Source organism: Octodon degus, unplaced genomic scaffold, assembly GCF_000260255.1.
Source record: "Octodon degus isolate 3935 unplaced genomic scaffold, OctDeg1.0 scaffold00026, whole genome shotgun sequence".
Taxonomy (NCBI): domain Eukaryota; kingdom Metazoa; phylum Chordata; class Mammalia; order Rodentia; family Octodontidae; genus Octodon; species Octodon degus.
The window spans coordinates 10,768,026-10,772,833 of NW_004524602.1; the positions used below are offsets into that span (position 1 = coordinate 10,768,026).

Sequence of the window (4,808 nt, forward strand, 5' to 3'; positions counted from 1 at the left end):
TCTCTCTCTCTCTCTCTCTCTCCTTCTTCTTCTTCTTTTTTGAAACAAGTTCTCACTATGCAGTTCAGGCTGGCCCTGTGCTCACTTTTGCAGCCCCTGGCTGGGGTCGGTCTCGAATTCACAGAGAGATCCTCCTGGTTCAACCTCCTGAGTGCTGGGATTATAGGTGTGTACCACCACACCCGGTTTTTTTGAGGAACCATGAACTCAGGCCCTTGCGCTTGCGCTTGCGCTTGCCAGGGAAGCACTTACTTTACTGAGCCATCTCCCTGGCCCCTGATACTTTCTTAATGTTTCCAGTTTCCAGTACTGCAGTGCACATCCATTCATGCCCATTCGTGGTGATCGGGAGCGCTGATTTCCGGGGCCTTCAGGCACTAGCTGTGAATCTCCCCAAACCCCCTGCTTGATCCTAGTGTCTGTTCTGTAAGTCTTCACTCTCGCACCAGCCGTCTGCAAGGGGTCTGGGGTGATTTCCTCTCATAGGGCTGGCTTTCTTCTCCCCTAAACCTGCTGGGAAGACCCGCCTGGCCTTTGCCTCCAGCACTCCTAGTGTCCTTTGGTAGGGACAGGAGTCTGTAGATAAGAAAACAAAATAGGGACCTCCTTAGGTCTCCTGGCTAAGCCTGACTAGGAGGAGTTAAAAACTAACGTTGCTAGAGAGGTTTCTGGGAAATAAATCGAAGACAGGTGAAAAGAAGATTAAAAAGAGGGAGGGGGCGGCAAGATAGCTATAGCTCAGCAGACTAAGCGCCCGCTTAGGCAAACACAGGGGCTGTGTTTGATCCCAGCACCACATGCCACGCTGGCCCTGCCTTCGGGCACGCTGAGCCAGCCACTGGGACCTGGCATGGTGGCACACGCCTGTAATCCCAGAGCTGGGGAGACTAAAAACTGGAGGATCACTACGACGGTGTACCAAACACATAAATAAATAAATAAATAAAGGAGAAAGAAAGGGATGGCTGCGGAGATGGCGCACCCATGACCTCTCCCTGGCCCTCTCAGCCTCCCACCCCCACCCGTGGGTAGGTTGCACGGGAGGTTACCAGGTCAGCCAAGACCATATGCCAAAAGTCATCAGAGTTGACAGTGGCTTCCATATTTCCCACCCCGGGGATATATTATGTACTCAAACTAACTGGTAAAAACTTAAATTGCTGGGAGTGGTGACATACAGCATAATCAGCACTCGGGAAGCGGAGGCAGGAGGTCTTGGGAGTTCAAGTCCAGCGTGAGACCCTGGGTGCAGACCGTTCACATTTACCTCATATCACTGCCCGACGCCAATGCCCCTCGTTGCTGTCTCTATCTTATCAGCGGCACACTGGGGAATAAACAACGTTTGAGACTCACGAGGTTGTAAACGTCAAGCCCGGACAGCATAGTGAAATCTGTTCAAAGGTTTGAGATGTAGCTCAGGGTTAAGGTGCTGCGCTGCGTTACACCCGCAGCACATGTGGGTTTATTCCTTTTTATGAGTATGTAGAATTTAGTAGCCTGTGTGTATATATATACTTGTCTAGCAGGAATTGAACTCAAGAGCTTTACTTGTCCGGAAAGTGCTTAATCTATCGAAGTGTGTTCTCCCTGGCCCTAGAAGTACATATTTACACGCACCTTTTACGCACAAAGCACACACTGATCGTACACTTTAAAAATAATTTAACAGACATTTCAGCAACAAATACACATCATAGGCAAAAATAAAATTTACACACCTCACGGAAATAATACAAACATTTAAGTGTAAAACCACTGCATAACATAATTAACACTGAACTCTAAAAACCACACATGATCAGTACATCATGCGATCCTATCTTTTTTTGCACAAAATATATAGCCTTGATAAAACAAGGCCTCAAAAAATTGGCTTAAGACTCAGAGTTGTTCCTCTCCACGGAAATCTTTAGTAAAAGGCGAAAGATTTATACGATCTGAAGAGAAACCAGAGTATGGTCTTTATCGTTTTAACGCCCAGGTCGAGTAACATAATATCCTATCGTACTGATGGTAGCTGCTTGACAGCCAGAATATTACACAAATAAAAAATTTTCAAATGATTCTGCGACTAAAAGTGTCATATGCCAAATATGCATCTTAGAAAATATTTTAATTTTGCAAATTTAAGTTTGTGATATGCGCAGTGCACTGTGGGTATGCAAATAAGAGTCCTCCCAGTGCTCCGGATTCCGGAAGTAGCTGAGAACTCTCTCGCCTTCTTACGTCACCGTTAGGGGGCGAGGAGGAGGACTGGATGGCTGGCGTCTAAACGTCTTTCTGGTCAGAAACTCAGGTTTTGCTGTTTTGTATTTTTGTACGTCCGAGTTTAATTTCTTTGTTAAACACTGCGATTACATCGAAGAAGCAAATAGCACACAAACGATGCTTGCAATATTCAGGCTCGTGTTCGCTCCCGTCGTTGCAGCGAGGGGCGTGAGCGGGGAGGGGTCTGCGGGGCTCTGGGGATCAACTTTAGGTTTCCTTTGGCGGGCCGCGGTGTCTGGTTGTGGTTGTGGTTTTGTCGCCCACTGGGCACTCCAGCGTGTTTGGATATTCTGCATTGTTTCCGTCTGCTGTGGGAGAATTCCTGGCAAGGTTTTGTTAGCACTGGGGCTTCCGCGCTTAGTTTCAGCCGTCCTACCCCAGTCCCGTGCTGCTGGGGATGAAATCCGTTGTTTCCCCTGCCCGGCTGCGTACAGAGCCTAAACTTCCTGACTTGTGAAAGGAGACCGGCGCTGCTGGTCCCTCGGCTGCTGGTGTGGACCGCTCCCCACCTTCTGCGAGCCGAGCCCCCGCACACGCACGCCGCGCTGCTTCCTTTCCTGCCGAGGCAATCATATTTAACGTGTAAGCGATTTAAGTTGGACGAATACACTTGAAAGGCACGTGTGTTGGACACTATGCAAAAGCCGTATGAGTCACCGCTTTCAAGTGTACAGTGCCGTGGTTTGTAGCGTATCCACAGAACTGTGCAGTCACACCTCACAGAACATGCTTGACACCCTAAAAGATACTCCACACCCGTCCGTGAGCAGTTAATTCCAGGTCCCCGTCCCGGCCCCCAGACCCCGGAGGGCACTCCAGAGCGCCTGTTCTGGACGGTCCTTGGACACAGCAGCGACCCACATACCCGGGGCCTTTTCCTCAGCCTCCTGTGACTCGAGATGCTTGCGGGGTTCATCGTGATCCCCTCGCAGACTGGCCCTGTTTCGTAATGTAGCGGCTCAAAGATGAGCCTTCCATTCCCGTAATTACGGATGGCTGCTTCCCATGGGGCTTGGCTAGGGGACAAGAGGACAGGGAGGTGACTCTAAAGGCTTGGGAGAGAAAGAGTCCCTCATCCCGCAGGGAACTTCCTGGATTTCTGATTTTAAATGTGCCTCCCCCACCACCACCAGGGATTGAACTCAGGCCCTTGCACTTGCCAAGCAAGTACTTATTCTACTGAGCCATCTCCCCAGCCCCTTTATTTTGTTTCAAGTGTCAAGGTCTTGCTAGGTTGCCCAGGCTGGCTTTGAGCTTGAAATCCTCCTGCCTCAGCTTCTAGGTGTGTGTTGCCTCACTTTTTTTTTTTTTGTTTGGTGGAACGGGGGATTGAACTCAGGCCCTTGTGCCTGCCAGGGAAGCACTTATTCTCTTGAGCCATCTCCCCCGCCCCGTTTTTGTTTGTTTGTTTTTTTGTGTGGTACCGGGGATTAAACTCAGGACCCTGTGCTTGCCAGGCAAACCCTTATTCTACTGAGCTATCTTCCTGGCCCCACTGAGCTACCTCACCAGCCCTATTTTTAAAACTTTTTTCGGGGCCGGGGCGCTTATTCCACTGAGCCATCTCCCCGGCCCCTACACAGAAATTTAGAAATCTAACCATATACAGCATTGTAGCAGGACAGTCCTGTGACCTTTTCTTTCTTTTTCTCCTGTCTTTTTTTCATTTATTACCCATTTAAAAAAAAAACAAACAAAAACCTTAACTTGTGAGATAGTATGGTAATAATTGGTATGTCATGACAAGAAGTATGTATTTAGAACACCAGAATGACAGGCATTCCAAGCTTGACCCTTTTATTACACATTGCTAAAGGATTTTTTTTTTTTTTTTTTTTTTGCTGCTCAGGATGCCTTCAGGTCAGGTCTGGTTTGGCTTGAGGATGAGGGGATCAATCAGATGCCAATCTTTAGGGAGGTCAGCATTTGTTTGATCTTTGGTCTTTTAGGTGTGGCCCACGCGGGAGCATCCATCCCTCCCACAGCTGTAAGGTATCTTGTCTTCTGTGTTGTCTCCTTCAAGGGCCTAGAGCTGTCTGACTGCCTGTATTTCTATCTAATTTGGCTGCTTGCAACACTATGCCCAGTTTATTTATTTTTAATTTTTAATTTGTTCATCTGTATTTGCTATACAATAGTCCTTTGCTATTTTGCAGTTTAAGTTTTGCAGACTTGTTTCGTGGGTTTTCAAAAAATATTAATTGAATTATTTATCATGGATTTTCGCTATATCGCGGGACTTTACAGTACCTTACAGTATACGTATGGTGTTAAAGTTCCATAGGTTTACAAGTTTTTTTTTTCCTTTTGCGGAACTAGGGATTGAACTCAGGTCCTTGTGCTTGCCGGGCAAGCACTTATTCTACTGAGCTATCTCCCCTTGGTTTACGAGTTTAGAATAGTTAAGAACATTGGAAGTATTTTTACTTTTTTTAAATTTAATTTTTATTTATTTATTTGTGTGTGTGTGTGTGTGTGTGTGTGTGTGTGTGTGTGTCGCTGGCATGTGGTGCTGGGGGATTGAACCGCGGTCCCTG

The 4,808-nt window shown here is 47.3% G+C and overlaps 1 protein-coding gene and 1 non-coding gene across 3 annotated transcripts in view; one reads left to right on the forward strand and one right to left on the reverse strand.

Annotated features, from left to right (window-relative positions):
* Positions 1 to 1,844: 1,844 nt before the first annotated feature.
* LOC111816091 lies at positions 1,845 to 1,960 on the reverse strand. The gene has a single exon (XR_002820599.1). It is a non-coding gene; the product is annotated as a U5 spliceosomal RNA (small nuclear RNA).
* A 283-nt stretch (positions 1,961 to 2,243) lies between these two features.
* Positions 2,244 to 4,808, forward strand: part of Parp16 (poly(ADP-ribose) polymerase family member 16) — a 38,553-nt gene continuing 35,988 nt past the window's right edge. Inside the window, exon 1 of one of the 2 annotated variants that reach the window (XM_004628813.2) lies at positions 2,244 to 2,286. The gene's annotated coding sequence lies outside the window, so the exon portion shown is untranslated. Of the gene's footprint in view, positions 2,321 to 4,808 lie in introns of both variants that reach the window. The other variant, XM_023712709.1, reaches the window with a different exon arrangement.